We start from the raw sequence: 20535 nt of genomic DNA on the forward strand, positions 1-20535 counted from the left end.
AGTATGACAAAGGAAGCACACAAAGGACTCCCCAAGGAATGGGTGCTGTTCCAGCTTGCTGGAGTCTAGCTCCAGCTGAGTTCGGAGCTCAAGAAGGGTGCGTGAAACAGGCATAGAGAGAAGAAACGGACCACTACAATTCCAAGATCATCATGGACAATGAGAGAAAGCTGTCCGCTTTATTTATACAGAAGCAGTACAAGGTTTTCTTTTAGGGGCAATTTGACATAGCCTCAGGGGGCAAAATTAACAACAGCTTGAGAGATGGATGAGGGAGGATTACACATTCCTTGTTTATCTCAGTTTGCCAATCCCCACCTGCTCTCCTCAAGTCTGGGTTCTATCCTTGGCACCACCTGTGACAACCCGACCCCTACCTTGAATTATTGATGGATTAGTAAGTCTGGGGCCTTGGTTTATGAGTATTGGGGGGCCATTGACACTAAAGGTCATGTTGGCCATTAGGCCTGCAAGCTCACACAGTTTATTAGCTAAACAAGTAAAGCAAGAGTTATAACGGCGAAAAGAATTGCAGTTAGCAACGAGTCATGTTTACTCCGTTTTGGTTTCAATTCTGCAATGGACAAGTGAGTATTTCCAAAGATAATTCTGCAAATTGTTTCACTTTAAGACAGGGCATTATCCATTCTGACTTTGCAGCCAGGAATTCCTTAGTAGACAACACATCTTAATCGGTAATACACTCCAACAATAATTCTTATTCTACAACGTATCCATTACTTAATGGGAGAAATACATCAAAAGAGAAAAAACATAAAGATCTAAGACAAAAAGTTTCAAACATTAAATCCCTCTACAACTGTGCAGGCTCTACAGCCTCATAAACAATCAAACAATAATCAAAAGTATATCTTTATGATGTTAGTAAAATCTCCCTATATTTCCTCTAGTTGAAAAATTATGAAAACAACTACATTTTCTATGTTCTAAAGAGTTACAAGGACAGGCTAACCTTTAAGGTCACAGCAACTATATTTTTTGCCATAGCAGGATAGCCTTTAGGGTCACAGTAGCTATATTTTTTTGTCATAGCAGTTTCAGCCCATACTCCCATCACTTCCATTGCTTTGTAAAATCTTTGTCAAGCAATTTCCCAGAAGGCATGCTATATGTCTGGGCCAGATTTCAGGGCAATGGGTAGGCACACAGTAAGGTGTCCAGAAATGGCATGGGTTTAATTGTACTCTTGTGTGCAGTTAAAGGCCCACTCACCAAGACATTATCAATAACATTAACCCTGAAGCTCATGTTGGTTGCAAAAGCCATCTCACAGGGGTGAACAATGCCTCAATAGATTACAAAATTCTTAGTGGGGTGGTTGAGCGTCCATGCAAAAAGGGGGTGAGACTGTGTCAAGGTGGTCAGAGAAATCCACTGGTCCCTGCCAAACAGCTGGAAGCTCCCCCAGGCCCTGCCAAGCAGGGAGCTGTTCTCTTCACCCCTTCGTGTTATTCACACCTACTACACGGACCCCAGCACCAGATGTTCTACCAAACCATGTAGTTCAACTTCATTTTCTTATTTTTCAACATGATATTTTTCTCTATCCCTAGCATAGCTCTTATATCAACTCTGTGTCTTAGCAAAGCTGCAAACATGGAGTAGGTGAAACCTGTTTGAAATGGTCTTGTGCCTGGATATATTTCTCAGAATGCTGTCAATCTAGAATTAGAGCAAGGATGCTTCACCTTCTGGTATTACATACCCACCAAATGGCTTCATCCCCTATGTGTAAATATACACCCAGCTTTACAAACCTGAGAACAGATTTATTGAAGGTTATTAGAACATAGTGCGGGCCCTGATGTTATCTCAAGACAAAGATGTTGAAATAAGTTTATTAGGAATGTAAACACAATGAGTTTAATAGCTACCTGCATCCCAAACCAGCCTGGCTTCGCAATACCTTTGCTTAGAAAGCTGTACATTTCCTGTTCTTCCATGATTGTTCTGCTGATGTGCCGAAACCTAGTTGAGATATCTGCTGTCACTGACATTATTTTAAGGAATGGAATAAATCTCTCATTCTGACAGCATCTATGTCTCGTTTGCTCAGTGTCCTCACTGATTTATCCTAGTAACCAGAGCTTTAGGCTGAGCTGAGCATGCCCAAGTCAACACAGGAAGAATGAACCCTGTGATGAATAAGTTCCTGAAGTTCTACAAAGCAGAAAAGTTCAGATACTATTTCCATTTTGCTTTCAACATCAGGTTTCATTCCCAGCCTGACACTACATGCATTACATCAAACTGTTCATTTCCCAGTTTGGCAAACACTGCATAGGTGAAATTTGTTTGTCACAATGCATGGGAAAGGATAGTATTCTCTGAAGTTCTCTTACAGAAAGTTCATAGTGAGTTTAGTAAGAGTGTAAAATGCTTAGTTGCCTAGCTCACAGAACCTGCCTGGCTTATGCTCCAATCCAGCTCCAAGTACTCAACAAAGTTCCAACCCAAGCTAACTTCCTTCCAACACCCTCTTACTGAGAATCCCTGTAACTCTCTATGGTGCATGAGCTCCTATATTGCAATGATGAATGCACCAAAATATTCACCTACAGGTGTATTCTGAAGGCATTGACTGTGCCCCTTGAAGGTCAATCTGGCCTGACCTCTCTGTCCATGTAATGGTGATGAATGTGATGATCAGGAGCATACACACAGTGTTGACTGTGCACCATGCACTATTGAGTACCTCAGTGATACAGTGCAGGAAAGCTGAACAGTGAGTTCTTTAAATCTTCTAGGTGATCCTTGCCCTGGTGTGAAGCTGACAATAGATTTCTTTTTTAATAATGTTTTTATTATTTTTTACAATCTTGACATAATTAGGGTAGAAAGGTTCAAGCACTATGGGAAGATGGGCAAGACAATTAGTTACATATTGTTTTCTTAATATATCTGATGTAAAAGAAGATTTTAAGGGAGAAGCCCCACCCAGTCTTCCACCCACCCCAGGTCGCAGATATGGGCCATGCTCCAAGGGTCTTGCCCAAGTGGTTTTGATAGTTCAACAGTTCTGAATTGCTGCCACTCTCACCACTCCAAGCATGATGCATTTGTTGGAGATTCCACTGATCGGCATAGTCCATCATAGCGTCTCCATTTTTCCAGTATTTTCATTGCCAACATATAGCTGAGGTGACTGGTTGACTTGTTCTGTCCTCTGTAGTTTAATAGTTAGCATTCTGAGTCTGAAAGCTCATTTGAGGGGATCCCCAAAGAAACTTTGTCTGAGGTGTTCCCAGACCAGATTCTTGTATGTGCTAGCAAGCACAGGGCCCAGAACAGTCCATCATCCAATCAGCTGGTGGTTGCAGTTGCTGGATTGGTTCTGTTTCCATTCCTGTCTTCCTTTGGAACCAATGGGTGTTTGCAGTCCAGCCTTGTTCTGCCCAGATTTTTTTTTAAGTCTGGGCAGACCAGACTAAGCAGGGAATAACACCTGTATGCCTCATGTGGACTAGATCAGGGAAAAGCCAGGTTGGGCTGATTATTCCTACTGCTGCAAACAAAATTAGAGTGGGTGAGGGTTGTTTGGGCTTAGCCACTGCATCAGCTGGCAGAAGCTGGCACTGGGGGCTAGTTCTATCAAGTCAAACCACAGAACTACCTGGAGAGTGCATAATCTGGGAGTGGGAGAGGCCTGGGAGGGAAATAGTGGGCTCCTCCTTCTTGGGTTATCACTTCCACAGGGGGGCATAAAACTAGGACAGGGGCTGGGGTGGAATGGGGTGGGGGTCAGACTGGACTACTGCTACACATACTGGCAAACCAAAGTAGGGGTCGGGCCTGGTGGGGGTTATTGCAGGTCGCTCCAACTAGGCTGCAGCTCCCACTGGTTTATGCGAGGGCCGAGTATGTGCTGGGCAGAACCAGGCTGGACTGCAACCCCCATTGGTTCCAGTGGAAGTTGGGAGTGAAAACAGAACCAACCCAGCAATTTTAACCACCAGCTGATCAGGGCAATGGACTGTGCCAGGCCCTGTACTTGCTATTGCTAGCACATACAAGAATCTGGTTTGAGCACACCTCAGGCAAAGTTTCTTCAGAGCTCTCCCCAATCAAAATGTTGGTCTCAGAACCCTAACCAAGAAAAGAGAGAAGACAGAACAGGCCAACCTACCATCTCAGCTATATGTTGGCAGCAAAATACAGGGCAGAGACTCTATGATGGACTATGTCAATCAGTGGATTCTTCAAGGACCTCATAGTGCTTGGAGTGGCAAGATTGGCAGCAATTCACAACTGTTGAAATATCAAAACCACTGAGCAAGAACCTCAGAGCAAACCCTACATGCACGACCTGGGCAGGGTGGGAAATTGGGTGAGCCTTCTCCCTTAATATCCCCCTTTAAACATGAAGGAAACAGTATGGAAAAAATAATAGTCTTACCCACTTTCCTGTAGCCCTTGAACCTTTTTACCCTAATTAATTATGTATAGATTGTCAAAATTAAAAAAATAATAATAAAAAAGTTTTATTTTTATTGGGATGTCAGATACACAGAGAGGATGAGAGACAGAGAAGATATATCCACTGATTCACTCCCCAAGTGGCCACAACACCTGGAGCTGAGCTGATATGAAGTCAGAAGCCAGGACCTTCCAGGTTCCCCACATGGGTGCAAAATCCCAAGACTTGGGGCAATCCGCAAGTACTTTCCCAGGCCACAGGCTGGGAGTTGAATGGGAGCTGAAGCTGCCAGGACACGAACCAGCATCTATATGGGATCCTGGCATGTGCAAGGCGAGGACTTTAGCTACAAGGGTACTCTGCTGGGCCCCTAAGAACAATTTCCTACTGCCTCAGTATGAACCCTCAGATGAGAGATGCCACAGCAAGATGAGATTATCTGTTGGACTTAGCACATGGACTCCTGTGACACAGAACCCAGGCCTCTACTGAATCTGCTTGTTATCTGCCCTATGCCTAGATCTCTGGGAAGGAAGATTGGCATGAGTTTACCTGCCTGCATGCTTGGCCACACACTTTGAAAGTGTGCTGTGGGGGCCCGGCGCGGTGGCACAGTGGTTAAAGGTCCTTGCCTTGCACGCCCGGGATCCCATATGGGCACCGGTTCTAATCCCGGCAGCCCCGCTTCCCTTCCAGCTCCCTGCCTGTGGCCTGGGAAAGCAGTCGAGGACGGCCCAAAGCTTTGGGACCCTGCACCCGCGTGGGAGACCCAGAAGAGGCTCCTGGCTTCGGATTGGCATAGTATCGGCCCGTTGCGCTCACTTGGGGAGTGAATCATCAGACGGAAGATCTTCCTCTCTGTCTCTCCTCTCTGTATATCTGCCTTTCCAATAAAAAAATAATAAAAATAAATCTTTAAAAAAAAAAAAAAAGAAAGTGTGCTGTGATAGCATATGCTTCTTATTGGAAACTTAATCCCCAATGCAGTAGTTTTGAGACTGTAACTTTTTTTTGTCATTTGAAGATTTTTAAAATTCTTACTTTTCAGTTTTACACTTCTGTAGGTATAGGACTTCCCCCTTTCTTTCTGTTTTATCCCACCTCCTCTCCACTCCATTGTGCCCTGCAGCTGTAGTTTGGATGTGTATCATGACATTGTAGGTATTATAGGTATAAACACTGGTAGATAGTCTAGTGTTATGTTGCCAAGGTGTATTTAACAGTTTTCTTGGGGGTCTGCTTTTATTCAGAAGTAGAGTTGTACACTGCAGTTCTTTTTTGGTTCCCAGTATGCTGATTTACATCATACCATCTATTTACAAGATTACAGATAGACCCGTTTACTTATATATCATTTCAGTGTGTATTCTGGACAAAAGTTGTGCTACATCAGAGAGAATTTGTGTTGTTTGTCCTTTCTTGTTTGGTTTATTTCACTGAGTATAATGGCCTCCAGTTGGAACTTTGTTGCCAATGCTAGAATTTAACTATTTTAAGTAATTTTTTTATTATATTTTTATTTTGACTTTTTGAATTTTGTGGTACAATTTCGTATAGACTGGGATTCTCCCCTAAACTCTCACCCCCAACAGATTTTCCCCTTGTGCCTACAGTAGTGTAGTCCTTCATAAAGAGTCATAATTCCATCAGTCTCTTAAGTGTGCCCAACATTGCCAGTACAGACAATGTCAGACAGTCCAGCATCCCATTGTCTACATATTTCTAACAGTTTCACTGGGAGTCCATCTTTTGTTTGGAAACAAGAATACATATTGCATTGTACCTCCACATCTGGATATGGTAGACCCCAGTACTCCATCACTTTACAATTCCTTAAATGAGAAGTCATAGTCAACAACTGGTATAAATTAGAACAGCAGCCACATCAAAAAGAGCAGCAAATTACAGCACCAGGAAAAAATGCGCCACTGAGTAACCAACACATGGGTGACAAAAAGGAAATACACAAGTCTCTTGGGAAAAATGATGCCCCCATGTAATCCATGAGCCAGTGATGAATTTGACAAGAGAAAATAAAGTAAATGGAATAAATGAAACTGAAACCAAAAACGTCAAAACACATGGAATGCAGCAAAAAAAAAAAAAAAAAGCAGTATGGATCAGGTTATTGAAGTTACACTACTTTCCACGATGGTTTCTTTATATTAGAGAGATTATATGGTACTTGTTATTTTGTGATTAACTCATTTCACTGAGCATAATGGTCTCTAGTTGGGGCCACCTAGTTGCAAATGGCATAATTTCATTCTTCTTAATAGCTGAATAATATTCCATGGAGTAGATGAATCACAGTTTCTTTAACCACTCTTCTTTGGATGCACATCTGGATTGTTTCCGTGTCTTTGCTATTGTAGATTGTACTGCTGTAAATACAGGATTACATATCCCCTTCTCATATATAGATTTAATTTCTATTGAGTATATTCCTAGAAGCAGGATAGCTGGGAAATATGGCAGATTTATTTGCAATTCTCCAAGTACTCTCCGTATTGATTTCCAGAGTGGTTGTATTAGTCTACACTCCCACCAGCAGTCAAGGAGGATGTCTTTCTCCTCACATCCATGCCAGCAGGTGTTGTTAGTTGAGTTCTGGATGTAGCCCAGTCTCACTGGAGTTAGGTGGTACCTCAGCATGGTTTTTGTTTGTATCTCGCTGATGGCTAGGGAGCCTGAGCATCTTTTCATATGTCTGTTAGCCTTTTGAATCTGTTCTTGTGAAAAATGTCTGTTCATTTCCTTTGCCCATTTTGTTACAGGTTTTTTGCTTTTGTTTTGTTTTTGTTATTTTGTTTGTTTGTTTGTTTTTTACTGTTCTTGGATTTCTGAAGCTCTTTGTAGATTGTTTCCTTTGCTGTACGAAGCTTTTTAGTTTGATGTAGTCCCATCTGTTCATTTTGGTTTTGATTGCCTTTGCTTTTGGCGTCGTTTCTAAGAAATCTTCCTGTTCCTATATCTTGGAGTGTGATTCCTATGTTTTCCTTTAATAGTTTCATGGTTTCTAGCTGTAGATTTAGTTCCTCGATCCATTTAGAGCTAAGTTTCATATAATGTAACAGGTGTGGGTCTTACTTCTTAATTCTGTACACTGCCATCCAGTTGTCCCAAGAGCATTTGTTGAATAGACCAGGCATTAAGCGTAGATTGTTTTCTGTTTTCTTGTCAAAGATTAGTTGACTATACATGTGTGGGTTCCCTTCTGTGCAGGGTCTCCCTCACAGATTCCTCTAGTACCCCATTGCCAGAGGTGGTGAACCTGCTGCCCACCACCCAGCCTCCTGACACTCGACAGACAGGGGTTCTGTCTAGTAATTCTAATTTATTTGGGAAGTACAGATTCTTATATAGGGTAACAGATAGCCTCAGGACAGGAGTTTGGAGAATTCCAGAAGGGAAGAAACCAGGAGCCAATTACTAGGAGAAGGACTGCAGATGCCAGGAGTAGGTGAGCGAAATGGCCCTGGTCAATCATTCTTTCTTTGAAAAAACTTAACCCCTGCCCAGGGCTCTGTCCTTGGCCACCATCTTGCTCACCACGTGTAACCCAGTAACCTTGACTGTTAGTTACCATCTTGTTGACTTAGTGACCCCTTGGCCCCTGAGCCCCACACTTTTGATGTTTCTATTCTGTTCCATTGATCTTCTCTGTTTCTTTACCAGTACCAGACTGTTTTGATAACCACTGCTCTGTAGTAAGTCTTGAGACTGGAATTGTGATTCCTCCAGCTTGATTTTTATTCTTCAGGATAGCTTTGGCTATTCGTGGTCTTTTGTGATTCCAAATGAACCTTTATATCATCTTTTCTATTTTGAGAATAAAGTCATTGGGATTTTGATTGGGATTGCATTGAATCTGTATATTACTTTCGGTAATATGGTCATTTTGATGATGTTGATCCTGCCAATTCAGGATTTTTCAAAGTTTTCTTCTATTTCCTTTTTTAATGGCATATAGTTTCCATCATAGAGGTCTTCCACACATTTAGCTAGCTTAACTCCTGGGTGTTTAAGATTCCTCTTCTCTATTTTAAAGGGAATTGTGCTTAGCAATTTCTTTTTCAGCCATGGAATTATTTGTGTGCACTAGTGTCATCGACTTGTTTTCATTAATTTTGTATCTTGCTACTCTGCCAAAGTCTGAGTTCCAGTAGACTTTTGACTGTGTCTTTTGGTTCTCTTATGTAAAGACTCATGGCATCTGCGAATAAAGATACTTTCAGTGCATCATTTCCAATTTGGATTCCTATAATTCCTTTTTCTTGCCTAATGGTTTTGGCAAGGACTTCCAATACTATATTGAAGAGTAGTTGTGACATCCCTGTCTAGTTCCAGATTTTAGTGGGAAGGCTTCCAACCTTTCTCCATTTAGTATGATGCTGGCATTGTTTTGTTTTGTTTTGTTGTAAATTGCTTTGATTGTGTTGTAGAACGTTGTTTCTATGCCTATCTTGCTTAGAGTTTTCAGCATGAAGTGGTGTTGGATTATCCAATGCCTTCTCTGCATCTATTGAGATGATCATATCGTTTTTATTTTTTAGTTTTTTGATGTGATGTACCACATTTATTGATTTGTGAATGTTGAACCATCCCTGCATGCCAGAGATGAATCCCACCTGGTCTGAATGAATGGTCTGCCTGATGTGATGTTGGATCCTGTTGGCTAGTATTTTGTTGAGAATATTTGCATCTATGTTCATTAAGGATATCAGTCTGTAGTTCTCTTTTTCTGTTGTTTCTCTATTTGCTTTGGTATTACGGTATTATTTGCTTCATAGAGTTTGGAAGGATTACCTCGCTGTTTTGAAAAGCTTGTGGAGGATTGGACTAAGTTCCTCTTAAAACATTTGGTAGAATTCAACAGTGAAGCAATCTGGTCCAGGACTTTCCTTGGTTGCGAGGGCTTTAATTACTGGTTCAATCTCAGTGCATATTTTAGGTCTATTTAGATTAATTGCTTCTTGATTCAATTTTGGTGGGTTGTATGTGCCCAAAAATCTATCCATCTCTTCTAGGTGTTCTGATTTGTTTCCATATAGTTCCTTGTAATAGTTCCTGATGATTCTCTGTATTTCCAAGGCATCTGTTGTTATATTTCCTTTCTCATCTCTGATGCTATTGATGTGTATTTTCTCCCTCCTTTTTTGGAATAGTTGGGCTAGTGGGAGTCTGTTTTGTTGATTTTCTCAAAGAGCCAGCTCTTTGATTCATTGATCTTATGTATAATTCTTTTGGTCTCAAATTGGTTTATTTCTTACCTTATTTTGATTATTTCTTTTTTCCTACTAATCTTAGGATTACTTTGCTGTTGTTTTTCTAGTTCCTTCAGCTGTAAGATTAGCAATTTAATTGATGCTTTTCTAGTTTCTTAACATAAGCACTGATTGAAAAGAACTTTCCTCTTAGTACCGCCTGAATTGTGTCCCATAAGTTTTGATATATTGTGTTGTTGCCTTCATTTGTTTCAAGAAATTTTTTAAGTTCCCCTTTGATTTCTCTCTAATCTGTTTTTCATTTAATAACATATTATTCAGTCTCCATGTGTTTGCAAGTCTTTCTTGGTGTTTTGACTTTTTGATCTCTAGCTTCATTCACTCCATGATGGTCTGAGAAGATACATGGTATAATTTCAGTTTTTTAAAATTTGCTGAGGCTTGTTTTGTGGGCTATATCATGATCAGTTCTGGAGAAGGTTCACATAAGGACGGAAAAAAGTATTCTCTGTAGGATTCAATAAATGTCAACTATGTCATTGCGTCTCAGTCTTTTGGCTAAGATCAAGTGTAGATGTCAACTAAGTCCATTTGCTCTAGAGTTTTGGTGAGTTTTTTTTTTGTTTGTTTTTGTTTTTTTTTTTTGTGACTTTTTGTTTCTTTGATCTGTCCATTGATGTTAATAGGGTATTAAGGTTCCTCACTATGATCGTATTGGAGTCAATTTCTCCCTTTAAACCGATTAATACTTGTTTCATGTAGTTAGGCGCTTTGGTATTTGGTGTGTATACATCTAATTTTTGTGGCTTATCTTTAAGATTTTTTTTTTAATTGGAAAGACAGATTTACAGAGAGATGGAAAACAAAGATCTTCCACCCACTGATTCACTGTCAACGCAGCTGCAAGAAGCAGAGCTGAACCAATTCGAAGCCAGGAGCCAGGAGCTTCCTCTAGATCTCCCATGCAGGTGCAGGGTTCCAAGAGTTTGGACCATCCTCAACTACTTTCCCAGGCCAGAAGCAGGAAGCTGGATAGGAAGTAGAGAAGCCAGGTTACAAATCAGCACCCCTAGGGAATCCTGGTGGTTGCAAGGTGAGGATTAAACACTTAGGCTATTATACTGGACCCTATGTACATGTTTAGAACTCACGTATGTGTATGTGTAAATATATATGTGTATTGTGAGCCATAACCTTAGAAGGTCATTCTTGTGGCATAGCCCATAAAGCTGGACCTGTGATGCTGGAATCAAATTATGAGTGTCCCATATTTGTGTCCTGGCTGCTGCACTTTATTTTATTTGTTTGTTTGCTTGCTTGTTTGTTTAAATTTACTTATTTATCTATTTTTCCCCTTCCCACTCCCCAGGCTCACTCCCCCCAGACCAAATTCCCCTATATTATTACTACAGCATAGCTCTTCATGAAGAGTCACGTGTTCATCATTGTGAGCATGGACAATGGCAGAAAGTTCAGTGTTCCATTGTCAAGATACTGCTAATAGTTTCATTAGTACTCCATCTTTTATCTAGAAGTAGAAATGCATATTGTACTTCTTCCTGCTATCTGGACATGATAGTCTCCATTACACATTCACCGCATATCTCTCTTAAATGAAAAGCCAAAATACAAAATTAACAGCAGAAAGAAACTTACAATGCCATGAATTTCTCAAGAGGTTTCAATAGTTCAACAGTCTTGAATTGCTGGCAATCCCACCACTCCAATTACAATGAAATCTCTCCAGAATCCACTGGCTGCTATAATCTACCTTAGAGTCTCCGTCTACCCAGATCTTCACTGCCAACTCTTGGCTAGGGTAGTTGATCAATTTGTTCTGTCCTCTGACATGGTACCAGGTGTCCTCTGCAGGCTCCAATGTACTGCCATATCCTCCATGCATATTTGGATATGCTGTCCTCAGCTCTGTCTGAGCCACCAAGGAGGCCCAGTTCTGACATATCCACTCCTACAGTCAGCCCATGGAACCTGCAATTCTCTTGATGTTAGGGTTTTGAGTCCAGTGGTTCAGTTGGTAGAGAATCTCCAAAGAAGCCTCATCTGAGGCCATTCCAGACCTGATTCTTGTATATGTTTGTGAATACGGGGTCCAGCACAGTCTGTCACCCAAATCAGCCTATGCACACACTGGTAGTTGCAATTGCTGGGTCAGTTCTGTCTCCAGCCCTGTGTTTAATGAAACCCGATGGGTGTTGGAGCCCAGCCTGACCCTGCCCACCCCATACTCGGCTTTCACATAAACCAGTGGGAGCTGCAGTCTAGTCAGAGCAACCCACAAAAACCCCCACCAGGCCCACCCCTGCCATTGTCGCTGTGCTTGCCAATATGTACAGCAAACTGATTCCATCTGTCTCACATCCTATTCAGTTGTTGTACATGTGGATGTGTGTTGAAGCCCAGTTCATCCCAACCAGCCTCACTATCCAGTCCACACTGGTGCCAGCAGATGTCACCATCTGTCTAAGCCATGCCTGCGCCTGACAGAATTTGGCCCCTATGCCAACATCTGCCACTTTTGCAGCCCCCTCACTGGGGCCATTTCCCCTCCCCCCCTGTGCTGTGCTGTGCTGGTTGGGTACTGCGGCCCAGTCTGGCACAGCCTGCCTCATCTCAGCATTTGCCAATGGGTGCTGTAGCCTGGCCAGGCCAGGACCACCCCCAATCCCAACTCACATTGGTGGGGGCTACAGCTTGACCCAGCCCTGCCAGCCCCCAACCCCAGCCCTCATGTGCACTGGCTGGTATTGAAACCTGACCTGGCCTGACCCACAATGCATTCTGTCATTAAGATTCACCAGTTGGTGATATGGACTGACCTAGACTGGCCCGTCCCCTACCTGCTCACATGTATGCCAGTGGGTACCATATTTTGACCTGGTCTAGGCTGCACCCCATCTTGGTTCGTGCACTCACCTGCAGAGAGTATGTCCCAAAAGAGGAGTTTCGCAGTCTCCTCCATCTGTATCTCCCCAAATTGCAGATCTCTCTCACAGCAGTGGGTCCATGGGCCTGCCCTACTTAGTCCACCTCCTGTCCTAGCAGGAATACTGGCCTTTCTGCACTGGCCTTCATCTATTCCAATTTGTGTTGTTGGGCACTATTGCTCAACCAAGCCTGATCCCTACCCAGTCACAACTCACACATGGTTAAGTGGGAGCAGAGACCTGGCCTAGCTCATCCTGTACCTACCCTGGTTCTCATGAGCACCATGGGTGCTGGGTTCTAGCCCAGTCTGGCATATCCCAGACCCAGCCCACACACATGCTGAGTGATTCTGCAGCCATATCCAGACCAAACCATGGCCTCCACCCTTGCCCTCTTGCTCTCCAATGTGGATAACAACCCAGCCATGGCATCCCCTTTGCTTCCTAACCAGGTCTGCTCCCCTCCACAGATTTCACACGTGCCAGTGGTTGCTCTGACCCAGCCTGGCATAGCCCCCATCCATCTTAGCCTTTGCCTTCAAATGCTGTAGGCTGGCCTGACCTAGCCAGCCCTCAGCCCCAACTCTGGCTGGTGGATGCTGAAACCTGGCCCTGCTCAGTGTGCTCCCATCCCTGGCTCATGTGAGCCATAAGAGTGGTACCCTAGCCCAGCATGACCTGCACTCCAGCCTGTTGTCTGCACTTGCCTGTGGAATAAGATCTGCTCGGCCCTGCCTGGTCCACCTCCTTCTGAAAACAACTCACACACTTGCCAATGGGTGGGGCTACCTTGCCCATCTTGCCTGACCCCTAGGTCTGGAACACATGCTTACCAGGGGAGCTATGGCCCAGTAGGCAAATCTCCCAGTTTCCCAACCCAGCCCACTCCCAGACCCAGATCTCACAAGCTCCAGCAGGTGGTGCTAAGCCCTTGCCTGGCATAGCCTGCCCTTCCATCTTGACCTTTGTATGAGCTGGCGGATGTTGTGGGCCAGACTGCACTGCACTCTGTTTTAGGATACACACATGCAGGTGCTGCAGCTTGGACTTGCCCAGCTATTCTCAGCTCTGGTACCCGTGAGTGTTGGTGGGTTCCATGTTCACTCCCAGTTCAGCCAGTCATCACCCCAACTCTTGAGCTAACCAGCGGGGCTTCTAGTTCCATAGCGTTGGTCCCACTTATCCCCCACAGAATCTATCCCAGACCTGATTCTCTTGTGTGTTGGTAGTGTCATGGCTCTGCCTGATGTGACCTGTCCCCTGTTCTGACAATCAGGTACTTGGATCTATGTCTGCTAGACAGGCCCCCAGCCATAGCTTTCTTGTGATCTGGTGTGTGGAGATCAGCGATGCTCTGTGCTAACAAGCCCATCTCAGGACTCCCATGTGGGCTGATGAATCAACCTGACCCAAACAGATCTTCCAGTCTCCCCTTCATACTACCAGGTCTCAGTCCCCTCACTTAGTGTCAAGTACAGTGGCCCTGTTGTTAGGTTGTTGTCCTTCAGGATTCATTCCTCACTTACATGTATGGTGTCTTTATCCATGGATGTCTCTAGGCAATAATTCATCACCCCCAAGTCCCCAGAGCTTATTAGCGGGCGGCCAGTGGGCACTTGCCACCCGTGGAACAAAGATGGTGCTGGTGGCTTAAAAAGAAGCCAGGGAGTGTGGTGGGCTGCTTCCGCTACTCATCGGCCAAGATTGGACAATGAGGTGGAGTTCTGCTCCGCATGCCTTACCCGCTACACTGTGTTCTTAATTTCTTATGTATCAGCTTTCATTTGATTCATTGCTGCCATTTCCTGTGTAACGTATTTCTTCAATTCTTTGAAGTCTTGTATGTGCTTCTCATTGTTGATCAGAAGCTTTATATCGAGTTTTCTGTGTCCCCCATTTTCTCAATGTCTTGCTCAGTTAACTGAGATTGTTAGAGGCTTTTGCTCTTTTGCTGGACAGTCTTCAGTAACATTCTTAGTGCCAAAAAAAAAAAATTCTTAGTGCCTCTGTCTTTTCTTTTACTGTCATTGCTATTCTGGTTCGTAGATACTTCTCTTTAATGCAAATATCTAAGGTGTATTACCTCCAGGCCTACAAGTTGTTCAATCAGTGCCCTGGATTAGGAAAGTGCCAGTTCTGAATAATTGCTTTTTTGGCAGCACTGATCTTGTTGGCAACACTGATCTTGGCGACACCTGCTGGCCGATACATCTCAGTGCCTCCTGGAGTTATTTTGGGTGGAGTTGGTAGCATGCCTTGATGGGCTGTTTTTTTCTGCGGATCCTGTTCATTGTTTTAACATGGAGGTGACTGTGTTCCCAGCTTAGCTCTTGGGCACTTCCCTTCTGTCTAACAGTGCCTGATCCTGTGATACTGACATCTGAGTGCTACAGATGTAGTGCCTGCACAGTTTAGCGCTGCTCCTCCTGCAATTTATCAATGTCTGGGCCCTTGCCTGTCTGTGCAAGATGGAACCCATAGGGACACCAACAAATCTGGGGCTGTTGGCCATCAGCTCCAGGAACCACAGAGACCCTGCATGATGCAAGGCTGGTACAGCTTTCTTTGTGGGCTCAGCAGTGCTATTAGCTAGAAACAAGCTCACTCTGGGTCTTCACCTGAAATCCGCATTTGCTGGCCTGCTATTCAAGCTGGTGCTCAGTGGGGACACTTCTGGAGAATTATGGCTGCTGGCTTTCAGCTCCAGGAACCACACAGACCCTGCAGGGAGTGAAGCTGGTGCTACCCTTCCTGCTGGATCCGTTCCATGTGTTCAGCGAGAAACGAGCCCCCTCTGGACCATTCCACAACTCTGTATTCTGCTTCTCCATACAAAATTGCACCTAGAGTTCCCTACTGTTTCTCCGCTGTGGCTGGCCCAAGATATTCAGTGAGATTGGCAGGTCTCAGATTGCATTTGCCTCCAGAGCTCCCTGTGCAAACCCAAGCTCCCACCTGGCTGCCATAGGAGCCAAGTGGATGTCTGGCTGGTACTCAAGGCCAGATCTCTAGAATCTGGATTGCCACTCACCGATTGCTGGTGGGTTTTTCTGTCCACTGCAACATTGCTCTACCACTGCCACCTCCACTTCACTTTTTCCAGGTACACCCTCCGCCTACTTTATGACCCCTATTTCCCCCTGTAATCTTCTTCTTGTGCTTCACCTTGTCTAAAGATTCTCCATTACACAAAATGTGTCTCTACCCTAAACCACCGTCTTCATCTCAGCTTAAAACATTTAGAATTTCACTGTTTTGAATGGCTGAATAGTGCTCCTTAATATTCCAATGCTTTCAGTGAGTATCTAGGTAGTTTTCACATCTTCGCTATAGTTTATTGTGCTGCAATGACAATAGGGATAATCTCCTAGTAGTGGGGTTGCTGGGTCATAATGGTAGATGCATCTTCAGTATCTGGGCACTCTCCTTACTTATCTGTAGTAGCAATGCTAGTCTACAATCCCACCAGCAGAGAAGTAGAGTACTTTTTAACCCACATTGCTATCAGCAGGTGTTATTAGTAGATTTCTCTGTGTAGGCAGTTCTGACAGGTTAAGTGGAACCTCAGTGTGTTTTCTATTTGTATATTCTTGATAGCTAAAAAGCCTAAAGATTTTTTTCATGTCTGTTAGCCATTTGAGTTTGTTCCTTTGAGAGATGTCTGCTCATTCCATTTGCCCAATTCTTAACTGTTTTGTTTGTTTTACCATTGTTGTGTGCCTAGAACACTTCTGTCATTATCGTCATCATCATCGTCATCATCATCATCATCATCATCATTTTATAATACAGTTCCATAGGCCCTGGGATTTTCCTTATCTCCTCCACAATTCCCTCCCCTCTCACTGAGTTCCCCTATATAATTACTATAGTGTAATCCTTCATATACAGACATATGTCCATCATTGCAGGCATAGACAATGGCAGAGAGTCCAGGATCCTATTGTCAAGATTTAGCAAAAAGTTTCATTAGGAGTCCATCTTTGTCTGGAAGTAGAGATGCATACTGCATTGTATTCTTACATCTGGACATGATAGTCCCCATTACACAGTTAGTATATATCCCCTTAAATGAAAAGCCACAATACAAAATCAACAATAGGAAAAGAATATAAATTTACAATGCCATAAAGTTAAATAACATGATACTAGATATTATAGTCTTCATTACACAGTTATTATACATCCCTTAAGTGAAAAGTCACAAAACAAAATCAGCAGCAGGAAGAAAAAAAGAAATTAACAACACCATGAAGTTAAATACCATGCTACCGAATCACTAACATGTCACTGAAGAAATGAAGAAGAAAATCAAGAACCTTTTGAAGAATATGATGCTTCAGGATGTTCTCTCACTGAATAATTTAATCAGAAGAAAGTGTTTTGAAGAGATGAAACTAACAACAACAAAAAAAATCAAAATCCATGAGATACAGTTTCCACTGCTCTTTGTTGGTGAATGTGTCTCCAGTAGGCAACAAATAATAGATTTTATTTTTTAATCCAGTCCTAATCTATGAAGTTTGATTGATGAACAAAAAGGTGGTAATTTGGTTCTGTCATTTTTGCAATGGGTTGTTCATTCATTTGGTCTTCTGTTGTTATTTTATTGGGATGTTCTTTGCATTTGCCTTTGGTTTTGGTAACTGTAATTCCTCTTCTCTGTCAAGAGAACATCTTTAAGTTTTCTATATAGGGCAGGTTTAGAAGAGGCATGTTCTTTAACTTTTCTTTACTGTAGAGGAATTTTATTTTCAAAGATAAAGGAAAGGTTTGCTGGGTATGTTATCCTGGGCCAACAATATTTTGCTTTTAGAATCTAGAATATGTCACTCCATTCTCTTCTTGCCTGAGAAGTTTCCTGTGAGAGGTCTCCTGTGAGTTTAATTGACATTCCTTTATATGTTAGTTGATTCTTTTTTTATGTGCACATTTAAGAAACTTTATTTTGTTCAGTTGAACAAAGCTTGATGATCATGTGTTGTGGTGAAGATCGTTTTTGATCATGCCTGTTGGGAGCTCTGTGCCCCTCCTGGATGTTGTTTCCCAATTCTTTCTCCAGATTAGGGAAAATTTCCCTTATTATTTCATTAAATACATTTGTAAGCCCAGCTTCTCTTTCTGTACCTTCTGGGACTCCCATAACTCTTATATTTAGCCTTTCAATAGTGTCTTTCAATTCTTGAACACTTTTTTTGGCCTGATCCAGCTCTGCTTCCAGCTTTTTGTTTGTTTCCTCCTGATGACAGAAAATATCGTCCAATTCTGAGATTCTTTCTTCTGCTTGTTTCATTCTATTTTGGAGACTCTTCACTGTATTTTGAATTCTGTATCTCCCATTTTATCAATGTCTTCCTCAGTTAACTCTGAGATTGGCAAAGGGTTTTGCTCCTTTGGAGGAGTGTCTTCAATAATATTCATATTGCCTTTGTCTCTTGCTCTTGGTCATTGTACTTCTGGTTATCAGATTCTTCTCCTTGTGGCAGGTTTCTAAGCTGTGTCACCCACAGGTTTATAATTCGATTTTACTTATTGCATTGGTACACAACTGTGTTTGCAGTCACTTGTTCTACTCCCTCCAGCAAGCTCCAGGTCTGGGTTCTTATATTAGACTTCCACCATGGTCTCTGTAGCCCTATCTCCTGGCTCACCATGCTCTACCTCTGATGCCAACAATTTTTTTTTTCTGTACTGAGGTTGCACCATTGTATGTACAACCTTTCTCCCATTTCCAGTTAGAGCAGGTCCTAGGATTAGGGAGACACCAGGAGTCCTACATTGCTAGGTTGTTTGTGGTATTCTTGTCATAATGTGTTGGCCATTAGGTCTGAGGGCCACCTGGACCTATTTTTACCCCTGGAATGCCAAAGTCATTATTATTTCTCTGTGGGATCAGTGCAATGCACTGAACTCAGTTGTTGCCAAGCTTAGCACATGCCCAGCTCAATGTTGTCCCCTGCAGTCTTAAATCCTTTGCCACACTGTAAGAAATGGTGCCTAGTGTGCTACTACTACAATTCTTGATCATGCTCGCCCTCTGGTCTGAGAACTGCCCGGATCTGTTTTGGGTGGAACCTGTAGGATGCCATGTTGTTGCAGTTTGCTCAGCCAGAAATGAGCTCACTCCCAGCTCTGTGCACATGCATTCATGCCCCAATGCCTTTGCCTCCTTAAACAAAATGGCACCTAATTCAGCTGTAGGAGGTGGACTGGGTTGCAAAATCCACCCTGCTCCCACACTGCCCATCTAGGATCTACTGCTCTGTCTCTGCTGCTGGTCAAATCAAATGGACCAGCAGGACAGGCAATGCTTTGGGTTCACCTCTGCAACTCCCAGTAAATGTCCCTTCCCACCTGTTGCTGGTATAGTTCTGGCTGCTAGTGGAGTTCAGGTCGCGATTCACTGAATGCCACTGGGGTATTAGTCACTTCAACACTTCTTTTGTTTTTGCTGCTTTCCCGTGTCTTTTATTCTCCAGGTACTGCTCTGCTATTGTTCTGTCCTCTCCTATTTCTGGAATGTGCCCTCTCTGCTTCACACTGGCTAATATTTCTCCATCTGTTTAAATGTGTCTTACCCTATTCTACCATCTTGATTCCAATCTGGAACTCTTTGTATAACTGGGTTATTAGACCCACCTATTTGTTGTGTAGTGTGCAAATATTTTCTCCTGTTATGTTTCTGTCTCTGCTTTGTTTGCAATTTCCTTTGTTGTTCAGAAGCTTCTTAGTTTGATGTAGTAGTTTTGTTTGTCTGTTTGTTAGTTTTTAAATTTTGGCCCTGATTGTGCTTTTGATGACCGTTCTAGGAATTCTTTGCCTATGCTCACATATGGTTGAGTGTATCCTACATATATTTTAATAGTTTCATGTTTTCTGGGTGTAGATTTAGGTGCTTTCTCTTTCAGATATAATCTTTGTTCTAGAAAGCACAGAAAGAGAAGCTCAGTTTAAAGATGTATTCAGTGAAATCATAAACAAAAATGTCCCTAACATGCAGAAAGAACTGGAAAACAACATACAGCAGAGGCACAAAACTTCCAACAGGGTTGGCCGAAAGCAATCTTCACCATGACACATAATAAACTCTGTTTAATCAAACATAAGATCCTTAAATGTGCATGTGACAGAAGTCAAGTGACATATAGAGAAGCCCCAGTCAGACTAAGAGGTGACCTCGCAGAAGTAACTGCATGCCTGAAGAGAATGGAGTGACATAATCCAGATTCTAAAAGAGAAAAAAAAATTGTCAGCCCAGAATAACTTACCCAGCAATGCTTTCCTTCATATTTGTAAGTGAAATAAAATTCTTCCACAGTAAAGAAAAGCCTCCAGATCTGACCAACAAATGGCACTTAAAAATGTTCTTTTGAGAGGAGAAAAGGAATAATACCTACTAAAACCAAAGGCAAATGTGGAAAACATCACAGTAAAAAGACAACAGAAGGCTAGATGAATGAACAACTTATTGCTAAAATGACAGGACCAAATTATCACCCATTCATATTAACCCTGAATGTAAATGACTCAAACTCATCAATGAAATGTCATAGGCTGGATCAAACAACAAGACTCATCTATCTGTTGTCTACAGGAGACACATCTCTCCAATAAAGATCAGCAGAGTAACCAATGTGGTAGTCTAATGGCTAAAGTCCTCACCTTGCACAAGCCAGGATTCCATATGGATACTAGTTAGTATTCTGCCAGCTCCATTTCCCATCAGCTCCCTACCTATGGCCTGGAATAGCAGATGAAGTTGGCCAAAAGCCTTGGGACCCTGTACCCGCATGCGGGACCTGGAAGAATCTCTTGCCTCCTCGCTTAAGATAAACTCAGCTCTGGAAATTGCAGCTACTTGAAGTGTGAATCCTCAGACAGAAGATCTCTGTCTCTCCTCCCCTCTGTATTTCTGACTTTGCAA

Source organism: Ochotona curzoniae, unplaced genomic scaffold (assembly GCF_017591425.1).
Source record: "Ochotona curzoniae isolate NIBS_2020 unplaced genomic scaffold, NIBS_Ocur_1.0 scaffold_3554, whole genome shotgun sequence".
Lineage (NCBI taxonomy): Eukaryota > Metazoa > Chordata > Mammalia > Lagomorpha > Ochotonidae > Ochotona > Ochotona curzoniae.